This window comes from Peromyscus californicus, unplaced genomic scaffold (assembly GCF_007827085.1).
Source record: "Peromyscus californicus insignis strain IS unplaced genomic scaffold, ASM782708v3 Scaffold_8__1_contigs__length_139910024, whole genome shotgun sequence".
Taxonomy (NCBI): Eukaryota; Metazoa; Chordata; class Mammalia; order Rodentia; family Cricetidae; genus Peromyscus; species Peromyscus californicus.
The window spans coordinates 102,002,687-102,025,639 of NW_026294606.1; the positions used below are offsets into that span (position 1 = coordinate 102,002,687).

The 22,953-nt window shown below is 37.6% G+C and overlaps 1 long non-coding RNA gene across 2 annotated transcripts in view; it reads left to right on the forward strand.

Moving 5' to 3' along the window:
• The window catches only part of LOC128104763 (uncharacterized), a 104,264-nt gene that overhangs the window by 73,553 nt on the left and 7,758 nt on the right, over positions 1-22,953 (forward strand). Inside the window, exon 2 of one of the 2 annotated variants that reach the window (XR_008216091.1) lies at positions 16,511-17,276. This is a non-coding gene — a long non-coding RNA (uncharacterized LOC128104763). The remainder of the gene's footprint in view (positions 1-16,510; positions 17,277-22,953) is intronic. The other variant, XR_008216092.1, reaches the window with a different exon arrangement.

Sequence of the window (22,953 nt, forward strand, 5' to 3'; positions counted from 1 at the left end):
CAACTGTAATTCTTGCTTGATAACTGTTTTATTATATGTAATTTCACTATGTTAAAATTAAAACCTTCCGTTTTGATTACACAGAAAAGGGGAAGTGTAGACGAATTTCTAAATGGTCTTATTAAATAAAAAACACAGAGCCAGACAATGTTTATATGATAACCAAATCTTAATTCATGCTGCATGGCAGCCATGAATGTATGGGACAGAATTGAGGAATAAGGGAAAACTGAATCATTTACGAAAGTTATACAAGGCCCAAAAGAATCCTTCATGGATTTCATACAAAGGCTGTCTTCAGCAGTAAATTGAATGATACCAAGTTCAGAAGCTAGACAGATAACAATTGAATCTTTGGCTTTTGAGAATGAGAATGCAGCATGCAAAAGAATAATCAGGCTGTTAAAGGCAATATCAACACCCTTGGAGGATTGGATCAGGGACACAATTAATACTGAGTCTCATGACCATGATGATATGTGGATAGGAGAGGTGATTTCAAAAACTTTGAGGAAAAATAATGTCGGCTGTTTTAGTTGTGGTAAACAACATCATTTGAAAAGGGAATGTAAATAGGGCATTCCTAGAAACAATGTTTATTCAAGGAACAATGGCAACAGAATGCCCCTCCCTTCTGGATTATGCAGAAGGTGTAGTAAGGGTAAGCATTGGACCAATGAATGTAGACCAACAAGGGACAGATAAGGTAATCCTTTGCCTTTGCCCTCAGGAAACTTGCAGAGGGGCCTCATGCAGGCCCTCACAGCAAATTCAGTTCAGACCTTTTCTGCCATCATAGAAGAAACTCCTTCTCTGAGCAATTAAATAACCAAATAACTATTGGAATAAACCAGGCTTCTTGGGGTGATAGAACAGTTGTAGCAGAGAGAACAGGAAATTCAGAAGAAACCATAAAGCAAACTCTTTGGCAAACTTCTATAAATGAACAAAGACCAAAATTAAAAATAAGAATAAATGATGTTCTCTTGGAAGGTTTAGTAGACACAGGTGCAGATGTTACAATAATAGCACTAGAATTTTGGCATCCAAACTGGCCTCTTCAGGAGGTAAATGTTCAGCTCTTAGGGATTGGAACATTCTCTCAAGTGAAACAGAGCACAAGATGACTCGAATGTATTGGACCAGAAGGACAGAGAGGAAAATTAAAGCCGTATGTGGCTAATATAGCTATGACCTTCTATCTATTACAACAATGGAATACTCAGATTAACATTCCTCCAACCTCAGAAACAAACCATAAACTAACACATGTTTCTAAGAGAAATATTAGGAGGTATTATTATAAAGAACAGTCAGCAGCCATCCAGATTGTAAAAGAACAAGGCACAACTGCTGATCTTTCAAAGACACCAATTGCTCTACCTTTCAAATGGTTAATAGACAAGCCTGTACAGGTTCAGCAATGGCCTTTAACAACAGAGACTGCAACCTAACAACAACCTAAAACTGCAGGTTTTAGAAGAGCTGATACAAGAGCAGTTAAATGCTCAGAATACTGAAGAATCAACCAGCCCTTGGAATTCTCCTATATCTCTTATTAAAAAGAAATCTGGTAAATGGAGAATGGTAACAGACCTAAAAGCAATTAACAAGGTAATTTAGCCAATGGGCTCTCTATAATCTAGAATTCCTTTGCCTACTCTATTACCTAAAGGATGGCCTCTTATAGTTATCTATTTAAAAGACTATTTCTTTTCAATACCCTTACAAGAAAAGGACAGAGAAAAATTTGCCTTCACAGTGCCTACTTATAATTCTCAGCTGGTTAAGAGATATCAATGGAGGGTTCTCCCACAGGAAATGTTGAATAGCCCAACCCTGTGCCACTATTTTGTAAGACAGCCACTGAAGAAATATGTAAACAATTTCCTAAATCTATTATTACATGGACGATATTTTACTAGCTGATTCAAATGCAGATGCTTTAGACAGAATGTTTGAAGAAGTAAAGAAAACTTTGCCTTGTTGGAAATTACAAATTGCTCCTGAAAAGACACAAAGAGGAGATTCTATTAACTATTTAGGATATAAAGTTGGCCTACAAAAAATTAGACCTCAAAAGGTGCAAATTAGGAGAGATCGATTACAGACTTTTAATGACTTTCAAAGATAATCCGGAGACACTTCCCATCTACAAAACTGTTGTTGGGGTAAAAAACGATGAAGTGAGTAATTTGTTCAAAACCTTAGAAAGTGACAAGGACCTATATAGTCCAAGTGAATTATCAGCTGAAACTGAGAGAGAATTGGCCTTTGTGGAAAAGAAAGTACAGGAAGGAAATGTGGAACATGTGGATCCAAAGCTTGATTGCATTTTGGTTATTTTACACTCTAAGCATTCTCCTACAGGAATTTTAATGCAGAGGGAAGATATTATATTGGAATGGATATTTCTACCAAATAAACAGAGTAAAAAATTAAAAACTTATGTGGAAAAGATCTCTGACTTGATTTTAAAAGGAAAATTGAGACTTCATCAATTAGCAGGAACATACCCAGCAGAAATTGTAGTACCTTTAACTAAGTATGAAACTGACAAATTATGGACAGAAAGTGAACCTTGTAAAAGACCTTGCAGTAATTTTTGGGAAGAGATTAAGAGCAAATATCCCAAAAGTGATAGAATTCAACTTATAAAGAGAAGTGATTGGATTCTGCCTCGAATTGTTTAGGAAATACCCATATGGAAGTGCTGTGGGATGATCTTTCTGTACTCTGTGAATATGTGTTGCTACCATTGGTTAATAAAGAAGGTACACTGGCCTATGGCAAGACAGGTTATAGCCAGGCAGGAAATCCAAGCAAAGATACAAAGAGAAGAAAGGCAGAGTCAAGGAAGACACTGTGGGCCTCCAGGGGAGCAAGATGTAATGGAATACAGGTAAAACCACAAGATACATGATGATACATAGATTAATAGAAGTGAGTTAATTTAGGATGTAATAGGTAGTTAGCAATAAGCCTGAGCCATAGACCAAACAGTTTGTAATTAATATAAGCCTCTGTATGTTTATTTTTGAACCAAGCAGCTGAAGGACACAGGAAAACTTCCAGCTACACAAACACTTTAAAATATAGGAATAAAGAAGAATTTTCTAAAAAGGACTCAAATATCAAAGAAAAGAAATAATTACCTACCCATCCAATATAGCAAATGTGGTTTAGGAAATTATAAATCCTCTGCATGGCAAAAGAAACAGAGTGAAGAGACAGTTTAAAGACTGTGGCAAAATTCTTGGCCCACTATATAGAAGACAGGGGACTACTACCTAGAATCTTCAAAGAATTCAAAAAATGAAACACCAATCCAAACTAATCATACAATCAATAAGTGAACTCATGTATTAAAAAGACAGCTTTTAAGAGAAGAAATACAAATGGCCAATAATTATTTCAAAAAGGTATATACAACATCCTTAGTTGTCAGAGAAATGTGAATTAAAACTACATGGAGATTTCATCTCACGTTAGTATAAATGACTATTGTAAAGAAAACAAACAACAACAAATGCTGGTGAGGATGTGTACAAAAGCTTACGCTCTGCTGCAGGGGATGGAAATGTGTTCATCCACCATGGAAATCAAGCTGGAAGTCTCCTGAAAATCTAAAAATAAAAAATAACATATGAACTAATTATATCAATCTTGGATTTACCCAAAGAACTCTAAGGGGATATACTATAGACAGATATTCACTGCATACTACTGATAAACTATAGATGTACTATATAGCATATATTACATACACAGAATATATACTGTACTCAGGTTTCTCTGGTCCCGCCCAGCCCACAGTCCCACAGCCACTTATAAAATAATTACTCAGAGGCTTATATTAATTACAAATTGCATGGCATATGGCAGGCTTCTTGCTAGATAGCTCTTATAACTTAAATTAATCCATTTCTATTAATCTATGTTTTGCCACGTGTTCTGTGGCTTACCAGTCTGCTGGCATGTTGTTCCTTGGGCAGCAGGCTGGCAAATCTCTGCCTCTCCTTTCTCTTCCTTTTATCTGCTTGGATATCTACCTGCCTCTAAGCTGCCTTGCCATAGGCCAAATGGCTTTATTTATCAACCAATCAGAGCAACACATATTCACAGCATACAGAAAGATATCCCACAGCACTTCCCCTTTTCTGTCTAATCAAAAAGGAAGATTTCAACTTCAACATAATAAAATTACATATAAGAGAACAGTTATCAAGCAGGAGTTTCAGTTACAATACCTAGTCTACTTGTATTTGGCAAAATTAAAGAAAATATTCTACCATCTATCCTATATTTTTGGGTCTAAAGTTTTAAATCTAATTTATGTTTTATCATGACTAAGGAAAACTGTAATTATAACTATCTAGTCTTCAACTATATCAAAGACCTCAGAAGGATATAACATTACCTAAGTAAACAGGAAATGCATTGTAAGCAACTTCCAAAAATCTAGAATGACAGAGATAGCTGGCTGCCCGGACAGTCATCCAAAGTTCCATCTTCAGCCTATAGGTCTAGTCTCTCAGTTGCCTTTCTCTGTGTCCTATAGAATATTTGGCAGTCTACTCTGTGAAACAGAAACCTGAAGATCCATCTCGTCTTTCAAAGTTCAGTGGTCGCCTTCCTATGGGTCCTGCTTGTCCAGTTTATATAACATATTATCAGTAGTCCAGGCAAGAGCAGTTTCTTGCCCAAATGGCTATTTTTGCCAAGAAGAAGATAAACTCCATATAGAGTGTCTTCGATGTTCATCTTTCTCTTTGAAGTAAATTGGTGCTGTCAGGAGCAGAAACACCTCACTGTCCAGAAAGTCTACACATTTTTAAAAACATTTTAAATGCCATATTCTGTAGGCCTTTGAAGTGTTTGAAGATTACTTACCTAATTAAAATATATCTATGTATTCCTAGAAAACTTAACTAACATGACTATAAGTTTGATTATCATAGATGACTAATTATTAATCTGTATTTAATTATCCATTACAATTTAAATGAGTTACACAAACATAATACCTTAAATGAGAATAGAAATATATACACAGTATAACAAAATTAACTTTAAATTTTTTTTTCTTTCACAGACTTTTTTTTTAATTTTGCAATACAATTCAGTTCTACATATCAGTCACAGATTCCCTTGTTCTCCCCCCCCTCCCGCCCCCCTCACCTTCCCTCCAGCACCCCCCCCCCCATTCCCATCTCCTCCAGGGCAAAGCCTTCCCCACAGACTGAGATCAACCTGGTAGACTCAGTCCAGGTAGGTCCAGTCCCCTCCTCCCAGGCCGAGTCAAGCAATACTGCATAGGCCCCAGGTTTCAAACAGCCAACTCATGCAATGAGCACAGGACCCGTCCCACTGCCTGGATGCCTCCCAAACAGATCAAGCCAATCAACTGTCTCACCCATTCAGAGGGCCTGATCCAGTGGGGACCCCTCAGCCACTGGTTCATACACAGTATAACAAAATTAACTTTAAATTTTTAATAAACTAAAATCTATAGCAATATAAAACATTTTAAACAAGTTGTTCTTTAAAAGTAGGTTCAATAATCTACCCTTTTATTCTATCATATCTATATCTTATATTTCTATATCATATCCTCCTTTCTTCTTTTAGAAAGAGATTTACTATAACCAATAACAATTTGTAACCAACCACCTAAACAGAGACAAACATACATAATCCATTTTTTGGGAATGTCGGCGTAGTGTTCTAGGCTAATTCCAGCTGATAGGGGGCACTGGTAGTCTTATGTGGATCCTGAGAAAATCCAAAATAATGGTCAAGTCCTGGGAATACCTGCTATAACCTTTGTTGAAAGGTACTATCTGTTAAGGTTCCAGAGGTCTGGCTTGATAAAATTGGATTTATCTTAACCTGGAACAAATCCAAAGCCTCTTGCTTCCTGTGGAAACAAAAACAGAGCCTCCTTTCCAAAGCAACATATCCTTAGATCCAAATTTTGAAGTCAAGATACCTTTAAAATGTACATATTGGTTTAACTCAGCAATCTGTACAATCAAATGTCTTTCTGCAGTTAAAAATCCAAAAGACAACACAATCCAGACACTCTGTGTAATATCCATCTTTATGTGGCTTAACTTTTATATTAGTTTTACTGTCTCTTTAAGGACTTTGTTTTTTTAAAACTATTTCTTTATATAACTGTCTATATTCATTTTTCTCTCTCTTCCAAGCCTACACCTATTTTTACACATAATGTAAACCATTTAGAGGTTTATTCCATCTGAATCTGTTTCATTGTGAATCTATTGCTTTAAATTGCAATGTGGCTAGGACAGAAGCAGCAGCCTTGGCTGCTGATTCTGCCCATTTCAGCTTTTCAACCTGGTGGAGGTAATTTACCTCCAGCTCTGGGAACCATGCTCTCTGCTGACTCTGGAAGGCAGTGGGTCCATGCCTCCATCCAGCAGTGTATAGGTTTTTTTTTTTTTTTTTTTTTTTTTTTTTTTTTTTTTGTGCTAGCAAAAGCTAAATCCACCACAGTGCGCTGCACGACTTGGAGATGTCACTATGTACTGCGGTGGGAATCCACCATGCTGCAAGTCAAGCTCATATGCTGCAAACTAGCCATACTGTAGCTCAAGCCTGCAGGCCGCAGCTGGCCTGAGAGACACATTAGGAAGTGGTTTTTAGCTCTGTTTTAGAATCTTTAAGTTCTCTCAGGTTTTAGGTGGAAACCCAAGCCAACACGCTGGACACCCAAATGTAGTTGGAAGGTTTCGCTGGTCCCGCCCGGCCCACAGTCCCCCAGCCACTTATAAAATAATTACTCAGAGGCTTATATTAATTACAAATTGCATGGCATATGGCAGGCTTCTTGCTAGATAGCTCTTATAACTTAAATAACCCATTTCTATTAATCTATGTTTTGCCATGTGTTCTGTGGCTTACCGGTCTGCTGGCATGTTGTTCCCTGGGCTGCAGGCTGGCAAATCTCTGCCTCTCCTTTCTCTTCCTGTTTATCTGCTTGGATTTCTACCTGCCTCTAAGCTGCCTTGCCATAGGCCAAGCAGTTTTATTTATCAACCAATCAGAGCAACACATATTCACAGCATACAGAAAGACATCCCATAGCAATATACTATATATTTTATACCATATATACTGTATATGCTATAGATATTCTATATACAGATTGCTATAAATATTCACTATATACTATAGGTAGACATACCACAGATGTGTGCTATATACTATATATTAAATGTATAGTACAGATACTGTATGTTTAATACTATATGCTATCTAGTATAAATAGAAAAATTATATACAAACATTCACATTTGCCAGAAGATGAAAACAGTCTAAATGTCCATTAACAGATAAATAGATAAGTAATATGGCATAATGCATATAAAAAGTGGAATTTTGTCCAGCCATAAGAAAAGTGAAATCATGACATGTGGTGGTATTGTGTTCCCCAAAATATTGTGCACTCTAATAAACTTATCTGGGGTCAGAGAATGGAACAGTCACTAGATTCAGAGGCAAGAAAATGATGGCACTCACACCTTTAATCCTAGCCTTCTGGAGGCATGGATCTCTGTGAGTTCAAGGCCACACTGGAAATAGCCAGGCATGGTGACTCATGCCTTTAATCCCAGAAAGTAAGCCTTTAATCCTAGGAAGTGATGGCAGATAGCAGAAAGGTATATAAGGCATGAAGACCAGGAACTAGAAGCTTTTATCTGGTTAAGCTTCAGGCTTTCAAGCTGAGAGTCATTGGGATGAGGACACAGAAGCTTCCAGTCTGAGGAAACAGGATCAGCTGAGGAACTGTTGAGGTGAGGAAGCAATGGCTTGTTCTGCTTCTCTGGTCTTCAGCATTCACCCCAATACCTGGCTTCAAGTTTGTTTTTTTATTAATAAGACCATTTAAGATTCATGCTACAATGATATTTGCAAAAAAATGGACAGAACTGGAAATAATTATGTTAAGCACAATAAGCCAGTCTCAGAAAGACAAACAGGCTTTTCTTTGTCAGGTATACTTGTGTGCAGTTATTAGCAAGAATATGGAAAACTGGAAATCTCACATGCTGAAAGGATAAAATAGTTCAGCCAGTTTTAATGGTTCTTCAAACTATTAAACACAGTTACCATATACCTTGGTGTAACAGTCTCATTCTTAGGAATATATTCAAAGAAAATAAAAACATCTACAACATAGTAGTATACACAATAATTAGAAGGTAGCAACAACTAAAATGTTCAGCAAATGATGGCTGAATAAGTAAAATGTAGTAATATTACTCATCAAAAGAATAGAGAAAAGGATGGAGTACTGATAGATGATACACTATACATGAAACTCAAAACCATTGTGGTAAGTGAAATCAGTCACTTACAAAAGACTAAATATTGAATGATAACACATAAATACAAAGTTCAGAACAGGCAAATTCATGGAGACAGAAAGCAGAGACATTGTCAAATTTGGTTAAGAAATAAAGGAAAAACATGGAAAGTAACCACCATTAGGTCTACTGTTTTTGCTTAGGAATGTGTGGTGAAATTAAACAATTATAAGGTCATATTAAGGTAGTAGTTGTAAAACTCCATAAATATGCTAAAACCCATTAAATATCATTATAAGTGATGTATACCTATGGCGTATAAATTATATCTCAATAAAATTTAAAATGGCAAGGGATTAGCTTTCAAACAGCCAGAAACACTTCAAAGGTCAATCTGGCCACATTTAGCATAGTTGGTATATACATAGCAGTTCCACTCACAGGTATTTAACCAGACAACAAACTCACACATGAGACCAAGGAGACGGGCACAAGAGTGCTTGCTGTGGTATTATCTTTAATAGTTGAAAAACAGAAACAATGTGTTTATGAAGAAAAAAGTGGATAAACAAGTTAGGGCATCATTTTATAAATGAAATGCCATGGAACTTATCAACAGAAAGACACTTCAGAACTAGAATGCTGAGGGTTGAGGAAACAGTGCAGTAGCAGAGTGCTTGCCTAGTATACATAGGTTTCATCCCAAGTGCTGATAAAAATAAGTAGAGTAAAAAATGAACTATTTTTTATGTACATGGTGTCATGTACATGGATCATGTACATGGTATTGCATGATTTATCACTCAAAATACTACTTGGATACATAATGATATAATAAGTTCAAAATTACTGGGGAATCAAAATCGTGTTACAGTAAGAAAGGTAAAAAATATGATGACAAAAACATTAGGGACATCACTATTATTATTTAAAATGTGCAATGGTCATGTCAAATTGGTAATTTAGTAACCTATGCAATGACACATGGGTATTCCTTATATTAGTCTCCACTCTTTCTTCAGGATGTTCAAAATATATTTTAACACACAAAAATGGCATGATCCAATGAACCAAGTTTTGGAGAGCAGCAAAGCCTCTCAAAAAGACATTTCTGCTTTTAAATCAATACATCAAGGGCAAATATCACTCTCTTGTGCTAGCATTATATTACTACTAAAAGCTAAAGGATTAACCTTAGAATGCTATAAAATGTAAAAGGTGGAATTATTGTACATGAACTCAAACACTTTGAAAACCAGATGCTCTCTGACCTTACACTACTGTCATCTGATGAGGTCACTGTTTCAAGAACATAACATTTATTCAAGGGTGAGGGGAGCATTCAAGGAGGGTCTCTCCCTACTGTTCCTTCAGCAGAAATAATAGAAATGACAACTGTAATTAAATAATTTTTAAAAATTACCTATGAGTTTTGAGTCAGGGTGAAAATCATCTCTAACCTTATGAACTTTAGCACTTCATGTTACTGAAAGAAATCCTTCCAGCTTTCCTTTATATGGGCAGAGCAAGCGGCAGCTAAGCACAGGGCATGTCTATGCTTTGACCATTTGTGGCTATTCTGCTTGCCACAGATACAAATGAAGCAAGTTTAATATTTAAAATGTAATTGCCTCTTACAGCAAAACTGAACATTTTAAGGAAAACAGTCGCAAAGAGGAAGAGGCGCTGTTCGATGCTAAGTCACAGAATTAGTAGTTTCTTTCATGATCTGCCAATGATGTCTTACAATTTTGAGGGCAGAGGTGGGGGTGGGGGGAACAAACAGCAAAACGATTTTTTTTTTTTTAGGATGCAAGGGAGTGTAGAACTCCAACAATCCATAACTATTATGACTCTGTGAAGGCTTGCCTTTTCTGAAAATGTAAAGTATCATTTTTGTCATTTGGGATATTGTTATCGAAAGAGATTGCCCTTTGCTGACCATCTCCTCAAAGAAATACCACAAGGTAACATAAATACAGACCTTATATCTCCTACTAGTACTTCCTACAGCCTCAAGTACATTCTTACCGGGGAGACAGACAATGCTGTATTCTGGGACCCTGTTGTGGGCTGGCTCTGAATGGTTCTCTGTGGCTGCTCAGAACACACTCGGGAAAGGTTCCAGCAGTGTGGCAGATTAGTCAAAGAAAAGGAAGGTAACATATGAGCTAAATATTTGCCAGATTGGCACTATATCTATTGATAGAGACAAGAAAAACTCAACACACTTATTTATCTATAGAAATGTTTCAGGATATGATAGTTTTTACTCAAATGATTTAAATAAAATTTAAATAATCATTAGCACACATCATCAGAAATAAGTATTTGTTGGGTTTTAAAAAGAAGGAGTTTTACAACTAGAACAGTAAGAAAGAATCAGTGGTAGGGCTGGTGGTAAAAACATGAGCTTTGCCGGGCGGTGGTGGCGCACGCCTTTAATCCCAGCACTCGGGAGGCAGAGCCAGGCGGATCTCTGTGAGTTCGAGGCCAGTCTGGACTACCAAGTGAGTTCCAGGAAAGGCGCAAAGCTACACAGAGAAACCCTGTCTCGAAAAACCAAAAAAAAAAAAACAAAAAACAAACAAACAAACAAAAAAAAACATGAGATGAGCTTTAAGAGAATTTTTTTCTTTTCTTTTCTTTTTTTTTGGTTTTTTGAGACAGGGTTTCTCTGTGTAGCTTTGGAGCCTTTCCTGGAACTCACACTGTAGCCTAGGCTGGCCTCAAACTCAGAAAGATCTGCCTGCCTCTGCCTCCCAAGTGCTGGGATTAAAGGCATGAGCGAACACTGCTCGGCAAGAGGGAAATTTTTAAAATACTTACAGTTTTCCTTATTTTGAACATTTCATAAAAATGGAATAATTCAGTATGTGGCCTTTTGTGATTATCTTCTTTTATTTAGCAGACTGACCCCAGAATTTACCCAACTTGTAGTACATTCTATTATTTTATTCCTTTTTATGGCCAAGTACTATTTTACCTTATGGATACATCACATTTGACTTTGTCAATCATCAGCTGATGAAATTTCGAGTGATTTTTCACTTTTTAAAAAATAAATACTTCACTTGAAGTATTAAGTAAGAGAATTTTCAAGTATTTAATCTAAGAATTACAAAGGAAACACTTGGTATATAATATCCATAACACCTATGAAATCGGCAAGGCTATTATGATTTTGCAGTTGTTGAGAATTAAGGGGGAATCTATTCTGTTTTAGTAGTAAAATTTAAAAATAAGCACATAGCTTTAATGTCTCCAGACATAAGGGCCTTACAGCTACTGTTTACACTCTGAGGTGAAAATTAATAGGGGGAACCTGCAAAAAGAATGGGAGAGAGCTATTAAATACTTTCAGTAAAAATGGTTCTTTGTCTTGAGTAGATCAAACGCAACGTACTCTTTAATTTAGAAAATATTTTAAAAGGTATATTTAGTTATTGTAGCTAAAATAATCTTAGTCATAAAACATCTGTAGTTTCTTATAATTTTTTCAATATTTACTAAAAGTTCTTTACCAACTTATTTTTTGCTTATAAAGTGTAATTTTCTTTTCCTTCTTGTTTCCATTTTTTCTTGCATTTAAAATGGAGGTGGCTGGGAAGATGGCTTGGTGGTGAGAGTTTAAGTCCTAGCCATCATGAGAAGGTCAGGGGCAGCTGCACACGCCTATAACACATGGGGGAAGGGGATGTGACTCCAAGACCTTACTGGGTAGCTAGTCTTCCTAATTCACTGAGCTCTAGGTTTGGTGAGAAATTCTGTCCAAAATTAAGGTGGAGATTTATACAAAAAGACATTTCATTTCCTCTTCCGCCCTCTGCATATGCACACATGGGTATACATATATGCATGCTGCGGGCCGCAGGAATATATCATAAGAACTCAGCTGGTTATGGCAAAGTCACTACCTGGAGGAATCAGGGAATTCCTCCAGAGGAAGCCAAATCCCAAGGAGTTTTTGGTGTTACTTGGCTTGTTATATATCAGCTGTCTTCTGTTATGAAAATCATGTGTGCCTTCATAGTTTTCCCAATTGACTTTTCCCTAAGAACGGCTAACAATGTGGACTGATCACTCTCTAGACATACACATTCCAGGCATTTGGAGAACAGCCTCAGGAAAGGCTTTCTCTGGAATCAGATATCTCCCCTAGCCACTTTCAAGGACTAAAGGAGACACCACCCAGGTGGTTGCCCAACTTCCGAGGACTAACAGTGATAACCACCCACAGGCGAGTCTCCTGACTTAAGGTAAATTCCACAAGGAGACCCCGCCCAGGTGGTCGCCCAATTTCCGAGGACTAACAGTGATAACAGCCCACATACAAGTCTCCTGACTTAAGGTAAATTCGACAAGGAGACACCGCCTAGGTCAGGTGGACGTTAAGTAATAACTTTACACAATTTAGCTCGGACCCTCCTTTTATATACCAGGACTTCCAGGGCAGAGGGGGAGAAGAGAAAAGAGAATGGAAGAACTAGACGGGTAAGAACTTGAGAGGAACAAACTGAGATGGGGAAGAACTAGGTTGAAGGGCTAGAAGAGAGTACTAGAGGAACGAGATGGAAGATGAGGATGAGCCAGATGGGGAAGAACAAGATGAGGAAGAACGAGATGAGGAGAGAGAAGGAGATGGGAGAGAAGATGATATGGGAAGGAACAAGATGGATGAGAACCTAGAAGGGGCAGAACAAGATGAAGGAATTAAGATAGAACCCAGAGGGGACCGCGGACAAGTGTAGAGAGAAATCAGGCAAGAAAAGACCTAAATATGAGAGCAGAATATAAGCTTGTAACTGACACAGAATAATAAAGTATATGGACTAAGGAGTTTTGTGTACATAGATTCATTTCTCCTCATCAAAGATTAATTATCAGCTGGTTGTAGATTCTTCCCGGACCCTGGGAGGGGACTATCGAGGGGCTGGACCCCCTTAGTCCCCGATATATGCACACACACACACACACACACACACACACACACACACACACACACGGGGGGTGGGGAGCTGTTGAGGACAGCGAGGTAGAAGGCCTCAGGATATAGTTTTAATGGCAGATATCTGTCTGCCATGCATGCACACACAGCCCAAATTCTACTAAAGAGATAACTGCTATTTCATATGCTTTTGAGCAATTTCCCTTAATATTTAGATATATATTATATTATATTATTATATTATACATAATTGATCAAATGATGATATATATTTTGACTTTTCAGGGCCTAATTTGTATGTGTTTTTACATATATTAGTTCAACAATATATTCAATTGTCTAGGATATATGTGGTCATACTTCTATGGGAGAAGTAACATTATCAACGTTGAGCTTGTGAAATTAGTGGGAGAAGTTAATAAGCCAGAATCACTTAGACCGTAAAGGTTGGGCAAACTAGCCTCCAACTGAAGCATTTTCCAGGTATTTTATCTCTCCTAATCTGCTACTAGAAGAGTGTGAGTGGTGTGTGTGTGTGTGTGTGTGTGTGTGTGTGTGTGTGTGTGTGTGTGTGTTGATGAGAAATGAACTAAGGCTTCACACATACAAGTCAAGTACTCTAGTGAACTGCCTCTCTCCCGCCTACTGAAGACGTTTTAAGAGGTTAGGAGTCTGTTCCAGCCTAGAAACAATGCTAAATGGCTTCTGTTGGAAGGTGTGGGGGGGGGGGGAGTCAATAAAAATATAGTGGGTATAGGAGAAGCAAGACGGTTTGTCAGGTAAGCCTGACAACCTGGGTTCAATGTCTAGGAACCTCAGAGTGGGAGAATGCCCACAAGTTATCCTCTGATTTCCATATGCACACAGTGGCATGTGCCACAGCTCCGACTAAGTAAGTATGTATATAAATAAATAAATAAATAAATAAATAAATAAATAAATAAATAAATGTAATAAGTCTTTTAAAAAGCATAGGGAACAGGCCAATCATTCATATTACAAGAGGAATTCCAGTCAACTCACAATCCAGAAAAAAACTTCATCTTTTCAAGTCTTATTATTGGCAGAAACTAGGTTCTCTTCAGACTGATTCCAACTATTCTCATTACATTGTTCATTACCCGCAATCTACCCAGAACTAATATCTGGTTCTGCCAGTTCCTCAGTAAAGTCTAGAAGCATCTCAATATCCACTTAGGATTGTTTCTTGCTTTGCTCCCAGGAAAACACCCCTTTTGACTACTATGAAAAATGCTGTTGAGAACACTGCTGGGCCTGTTTCTCTGTGAACATGTGCTCACAGACACCTGGGCTCAGATGATTACAATACATAATATACCTAGATATGGTGGCACATACCTGTAGTCCCAGCACTTAGGAGGTAGATGCAGGATCATCAGAACTTCAAGGTCAGCTTCAGCTATGTAGCAAGCTTGAGGCCAACCTCACCTCTTATATGAGTCCCGGATTCAAAAAACCAAAAGAAAAAAATCATACTTCCAAACTGTTTTCCAAAGTGTCTATACCACGTTACATTCCCAATATGAAGTCTCTAATTAGTCCATACCCTCTCAATGCTTTTTCGTTTTATTTTTTTTAAATCCTATATAGTAAGAATGAAGCATCACTGTGGCTTTCTCTAATTAGCTAATATTAATGAGTGGCTTTTCAGGATTTACCTATCCAGAAACTATCATATCACTTATATATATATATATGTATTTCATAGGAAGCGAATGTTATTTTGGATGCAGAAGAGAAGTAAATGCACGTTTCTATGGGTAAAGTGCCTGTCACTAAGCCTGACGAACTTAGTTTAACCCCTAGGACACAGAGGGTTGAAGGAAAGAACTTTTTCCCCAAAAAAAGTTCTGACCTCTATCAGACATACACACACATACACACACACACACACACACAACAGATGCACATGAGTCTAGAAAATCAGTCCCTGGCTTAACACAAACTCAGCATTGTGGAAGACAACACAAACCTCCGGAGAATAGCTATAGCTTACATATTTCAGCACTGTTTTGCACCATGGTGCACTCTGTTTGCTTAGTTTGTCAAGGCTCCTAATAGTTCATACAGAGATGACGAGGTTCAAACCTTTTTCACAGCTATATAATACAGGCATTTCTGTATGAACTAAGAAGTCATCTCTTTTTATTCGCCAGGAAATCTACTATAAATGTATATATTTCTTTGAAGATAGACCTAAAAAAAATCTCAGTTTCTGCAAAATCAGACTGCTGAGAAAACTAGTAGAGCTTACAACTTTAGGGATAGTTTCCCTCCCCTAGAGCTCTGGGTTCTGAAGCTGAGCCTTACAGGTCATAGCAGATTTCATCCTCTCTTGAAGCTCCCAGAAGTGAATTTTATCCTCTCTTCTTCCCTACACATTTGTCCTCCACTTTCTGCTTGAGTTGAGAAGTTAGAAGAGTTGGAAGACTTTCTCTTGGATAATTCTTCATTTGTACACCCTAGGCTGGAAATGGAGGCAAACTTCAAAACAAAACAAAAAGTAGTTACAGTTCTCAAATTCTCGACCAATGATTGATGGTAATCGGAACAAAGACATCCAAATCCCTGTATAGAATTGTGGTGTCATTGTCTAGGATGGTTGGTTACAAGTTGTTATTGTTAATGGTCAGGAAAAAGGCTACACAAAGGAGATTATATTTAAGGCTCTTGTTCAAAAAAAAGAGAAAAAAGAAAAAAAAGGATATAGATAAGAGGTAGACTATTGAATCTACTCTGAAAAAAAAGAGAGGACATGGATATGATATAGATAAAAAGGTAATTTAATCTACTTTTAAAAGGCAACTACTAGTTTTAAATAGTTTACATTGGATTAGATTTTTGTATGTTATATACAAATTATGTATATTGATATAAATTTGAGATTGATTTTGTTAGTAAATACTGTACATATATTTCTAATCTTGCTCAAGGTATTATACCTATATGGGTCATTTAACAATGTAATGCAATTTGCTAATCCTTGAAAGTTATTATTATCAACTATTAGAATATAAAGAAATGAAAGTTAATAGTTAGTCATCACAATTGAACTTATAGCCATATTAGGTACGTCTTCAAGGTCAAGCAGAGATATATTTTAGATAGACAGGTCATCTTCAAATCCTTCAGAGATCTACAGAATATGGCATTTAAGATGTTTTAATAACAGTTTTTTTTCTTTTTTTTTTCTTATGACTATAAGACATGTCTGCTCCTGGTAGCACCAATCTACTTCAGAGAAGGTAAGGGCATTGAAGAACTTCCACATGGAATTAACTTTCACTGTGGCAAAAGTTAGCCACTGGGCAAGAAAGTACCTTCACATTAACTGCCAAGAGTATGCTGTCCAAAATGGACAACCAGGACACAAAACAAAGGACTACCAATCCAAGACAAGTGTGGTTGCAGCTTTGGCAACAGACATCCTCTGAGGCCAGGACAATATGGCACCATCGCTGAAGTGGCTTTGCAATCCAGAAAAGGTACAGTGCCCCTTCCTTCAAAGGCAGCTGAGCATGCAGTGGGCCGATGGCTCCTGGTGTGCAGTGGAACAGTAGCTGGAACAGTTATTCTTGGAGGAGTAACTAGGCTGACGGAGTCTGGCCTCTTAATGGTAGACTGGCATTTAATAAAGGAGATGAAGCTATCTATAAGCCGAGAAGAATGGACAGCCAAATCCCAAAAACACCAGCAATTTCTGGAATTTAAAATCCCGAATCATGACATGATACTGGCAGAATTCAAGTTTATCTGGTACATGGAATATTCACACCGAATGTGGAATTGAGCTGTAGGCCTTGCGTATATCCTGCTTCATAAATGAGTCTGTTAGATATGCTATGCCTGTAGGCCGAAGACGATGCCCCAGTGTTGCAGAGAAACCTGGGGTGACTGTCCAGGCAGCTGGTTGTTTCTGTCATAACTCACATTTTTTGGAAGCCACTTGTTTGTACTTCCTGTTTTACTAGGTAATATTATTTCATTCTCGGGTCTTTGAGGGAGTTGAAGATTAGATAGTTACAATTTTCCTTGTTAAGAAATTCAGAAAAGAAACTCACTAAGAGGTGTTAAGTGTGTAAGTTTGAAAGACATCATAAGATAGTTTTCTGTTGGTAATACAAGATAGAATAGAAAGTGAATTAGGTACATTTTGGACTCACTAAAATAGGATCGATAATGGAATATTTTCTCTGAATTTGTCAAATGCAAACAGATTAGACATTGTTGATTTATTTATTGCTCATATATACTGTATATAGTTATTGTACTTATTGTATATAGTTTTTCTTATATTAGTTAAAACTATTTTTTATTACAAAAAAGGGTAATGTGGTGATATTTTATTTGTGCTGAAATGTGGTGATATTTTATTTGTGCTTTAATAAATAAAGCTTGCCTGGAGATCAGAGGAATAGGAACAGCCATTATAAGTAAACAAAGAAGTCAGGCAATGGTAGCACACACCTTTAATCCTATCACTTGGCAGGCAGGAATCTGTCTGGATCTCTGTGAGTTCAAGTCCACACTAGAAGCAACCAGGTGTGGTGGCACACGCCTTAAGTTTCAACACTAGTTAACCATGGAGGTTTGGAGGTCTGTACAGACAGACAGGAAGTGACAGAGATGGGCAGGAAGAGGAAGTGATATAGCTGGACAGAGAGAGCAAATCAGATGGCAGAGCAGCAAGGCATATACACATGGGTAGACAGGAAGTAACTCGTGCTGTGGGATGTTCTGTATGTCAAATGTGTTGCTGATTAGTCAATAATTAAAACACTGATTGGCCATTGGCTAGGCAGGAAGTGTAGGCGGGACAAGGAGGAGAATAAAGCTGGGAAGTGGAAGGCTGAGTCAGAGAGACACTGCCAGCCGCCACGATGACAAACAGCATGTGAAGATGCTGGTAAGCCACGAGCCATGTGGCAAGGTACAGACTTATAGAAATGGATTAATTTAAGCTGTAAGAACAGTTAGCAAGAAGCCTGCCACGGCCATACAGTTTGTAACCAATATAAGTCTCTGTGTTTACTTGGTCGGGTTTGAGCGGCTGTGGGACTGGCAGGTGATAGAGATTTGTCCTGACTGTGGGCCAGGCAGGAAAACTCAAGCTACAAACTCGCACTTAGAAGCTGCCAAGTTGGTGATGTGAAGTTGGTTGGTGTCTCTTCCTATTCCTCTGATTTCTCTCAGACTTTAACCCCAATTTCTGGCTCTGTGTTTTTTATTTAATAAGACCATTTAGAAATTCATCTACATAGAATAACTTTGCAGTATCTGTTTCTACTGTTTCCCAGAACTAGTGCATCCCTGATTAGTGTCTATACTTTCATATCTATATTCATATCTAAAAATTCCAGCATTCAGGAGGTGGAGATGGGGATTAGAAGCTCAAGATCATCTCAAGCTACATAGAATGTTTGCTGTTTTACCCTTTACTACTCACCCTGCCTTTCTATCTTTTGCTGTTGTCTTTAGGTATTTATTTAGGGCATGTACTGCATGCATGTGTACGTGTGTGTGGTTTGCTTGCCTGTGCATGCAGGCAGCCATGTTGAGAGTCTCCTTTGACCACTATGCATCTTATTTTTGGAAACAGGGTCTTTCTTGTTAAACTTCAAATCAGCTGTTTTGACTAGATGGAATGGCCAGACAGCCCCTGGGATCTACCTATCACCACCCCTTTCTAGGGACTGAAGCTCAGGTCCTTTTGAGTGCCAAGCATGAAGCCACCTTCTCAGTCTTGCTTGATCTTTCCCTACATGACTCTACCGTTTTATTGGGATCAAACAACAGATCCTTATTTTGGGGGATCTAAACTGTGACATCCTATTTTCACCTTCCAGCATGTAGAGTGCATATTAGCTAAGTATGGTTGGGGACTCCCAGGCAGTGTTAAAAATGTAATCATCTTCAGAGGTCTAGAGATCACAGAAAAAAAAAACACTTGAAATCACTGGTAGTTGATATAAAACATTAATATGTTGAGGAAAATGAGATACTGGAATTTCCATGACTTCTGTGTTATAATGACAAAACTTTCTACTCATGAATTATGCATAGAATTCTATTATGGTTTCTTTAAATAGTCCTCGTTTACACTCTTGCTATATTTTCAGACAATGTTGCCAGAAATATTCTTGACTATGTTGTTACATATGTTTGCATATGGATGGTCTACCTTTAGGATAAATTCGTAGAAACAGAATCACTGGGACAAAACCCAGTAATATATCTCAGTTGGTACAATACTTGAAGTGCAAGCATGAGGACCAATACTCAGAAGCCACAGAGTAAAGCTGAATGTGGTAGTTCATGCTTAGAATCCCAGCACTGGAGACAGAGAGAGGAGAATCCCAAGGGCTTAATAGTCAAACAACTTAAACTAATCAGGGAGTTATAGGTCAAGCAAGATATAAGAGGTAAAATGTAAGGTTTCTCAGGAATAACACCCAAAGTTGACTTCTGGCCTCAACATATACACAAAAGCATGCACACCTGTATGGGGGTAGAGGGGAACATATTCATAACAAATTGCTTCCTTAGGGATTTGCCAATTTTAGCTCCCACTTAGCAATGTAAAGGAGTTCCTATTCAAATTAACAGCACTATCAAAATATTTCCATCTGTCCATCTGGTAGATAAAAAATTATAACTTTTTTCTCCCAAGAAATATTGATCATTTCATTCAGAATCATTGTACACATAACTTGTCTGATTATATTTCATCAAATTATTTGTATCCCACTCATTCATTTGTAGGTGTTCCTTATATACCAAAGAACCTTCTATGAAATACAAACTGTAACTGTTTCCACAGTTTATACTAGACATTCTGGCTATTAATTTTTCACTTGATAAAAGTTTTAAGGTTAGAGATATAGGTCAAATGGTAGAGTGGTTGCCTAGTATGCAGCAAAGCCCTGTGTTAGATCCCCAGTAACACAGAAAACTGAATGCGGTGGCACACAGCTACAATTCTAACATTCAGGAGGTGGAGACAGTGGGATTAGAAATTCAGGGTCACCTCCAGCTCCGTAGAAAGTTTGATCAATGAGACTGTCTCAAAAAGAACAAAGTTTATACAGATCTTAAAGATTTTTATTGCTAGTTTTAAGCATTACTGCTCCATGCTAATTCTTTCACCCACTTTGGGCTGATTTTATGCAGACTGGGAGAGGGGTTATCAAGTTTCACTCTTCTATATATTACATATACAGTCTTCCTAGCAACACCAATGAGCCAGGCTGTCTTCTTTCTGTTTATTTTTGAGATTATAATTTAAGCTTTTCTCCTTTTCCTTTCCTCCTTCAAATCTTTCCCACATACCTCTTCTTGTTCTCTTTCAAATTTATAGCTTTTTTCATTAATTGTTATATACAAATATGTGTAAGTGTACTCACATATATTCCTAATATAACCTGCTCAATCTGTATACTGTTACTTGTACCTATGTTTTCAGGGCTGACTCTTTGGTATAGATAAACAATTGGGGTGCTCTTCCTCAGGGAGGACCATCTCTCCCACTCTCAGCATTCCTTAGTTACCTGTAGTTCTTTGTGTAGCATTGAGGCTTGGTTTTGCCCTGTCTACTTTAGACTGTCTATTATTGTTCTTGTTCAGCTCGTGTTTAGGCAATCACACTGATGAGATTTGATGGATGTAGCTTCTGACGTTACTAGGAGACATAATCTCACAGCAGACTCTGATTCTCTGGCTCTTACGATCTTTCCATCCCCTCTTCCACAATGTTTCCTGAGCCTTAGGTGCTGGAGTTGTTTTAAAGATGTATCAGTTGTGACTGAACTCTACAACCCTACAACTTGATTGGTTGTGGTTTTCTGTAGTGGTCTCCATCTGTTTCAAAGAGAAGTTTCCTTGATGAATGTGAGGACTACACTTAATCTGTGTGTACAGGACCAATATTTAGGATGTAGTTAGGGATTATGCTAGTTTAGTAAAATGGTGGTTGCAGGTTCCTCTCCTAGATCTATAACTTCACTAGCTCTGGGTAGATGGCTGTTTCCAGTACAAAGCATGTTTCCCTCTTGTTGAACAGGCCTTCGATCCAATTAAAGAACTGTTGGTTACTGCCAAGGTATGTGTACCACTACTGCCACTTAATATTTGACAAAGATGCCAAAAAACACAAGCTGGACAAAAGAAAGCATCTTTAACAAATGGTGCAGGGAAAACTGGACGTCCACATGTAGAATGACATTAGACCCATATCTATCAACTTGCACAAAAACTAATGGATCAAAGACTTAAATGTGAAACTTGAAACACCAAATCCAGAAGAAGAAAAACAGGCTATCTTTCACCTAATAAATATTTTTAGTATTTTTGCCAACAATCAGGTGGAATGGCTATAGCTCTGTGGATTTATTTCTGATCCTCTATTCTATTAGCCTTGTTTTTATTTTATTTTATTTTATTTTTTTGCCAATGCCAGTATGGTTTTGTTAAGATGGCTCTAGTAAAATTTGAACTGAGGATTGGGATGCCTCCAACACTGTTCCTTTTTGTTCAGGGCCTCCTTCAGGTTTGTTTATGGCTTTCTGTGCTTCTAAAAGAATTTTAGGATTATTTTCCCTAGTTCTGTGCAAAACATTAATAGAATCTTGATAGGAATTACACTGAGTTTTTAGATCACTTTTAGTAAGACAACTATCTTCAAAATATTATTAATGTGTTGATCCACGAACATGAAAGGTCTTTTATCTTCTAGTGTCTTTTCCAGTGGCTTTCTTCAGTATTTATAGCTTTCATTGCTTGGTTAGATTTGTTAGAATTTCTTTTATTTGGGCTATTGTAAATTTTCCTGTTTTCTTTCTCATCAGGTTCATCACTGATATACAGAAAAATTGCTGTTTATTTCTTAATGTTAACCTATCTCCTAGTACTTTGAATTTACCAGATATAAGAATTTCCTTGTGGGGTCTGCAGGGCCCAGTAAGAAGATGATCCTAACAACATCTGTAATATATTTGATTTCCTACTTTCTTATTCTTTATATACTTTGTTTGTTCACTTGCATTAAGTTGAACCATCTTTCCATGCCTTCAATGAAACTTCATTGTGCAGCTCTGACTAGTCTGGAACTTACTATGTAGATGTCTCAGAATTTTATTGCTGCAAAGAGACACTTTGACCCTTATAAAGGAAAATATTTAACTGGGTCTGGCTTACAGTTTCAGAGGTTTAGTCCATTATTGTCATGGTAAGAAGCATGGCAGCACACAGGCAGACACGGTGCTGGAGAAGGAGCTGAGAGTTCTAAATCTTGATTCACAGACAGCAGAAGGAGACTGACACACTGGCCAGACTTCAGCTTCTGAGACCTCAAAGCCTGCCTCCAGTGACCCACATCCTCCAGCAAGGCCACATCTCCTAATAGTGCCACCCCCTACGACAAAGCATTCAAACAAATGAGTCTAGGGGAGTCATTCCTATTCAAACCACCACAGTAGACCATGGTGACCTTGAACTTGCAGTGGTCCTCCTGCCTCAGTAACCAGAATGCTGGAATTAAAATCATGTGCCAACAGGTACAACATGTCATCTTTACAATGTGTTGTGGAAATAAGATAGTGTTTTGTTAAGGTTTTTTGTTTTGTTTTCTGCTTCTTTTCATCAAGGAAATTT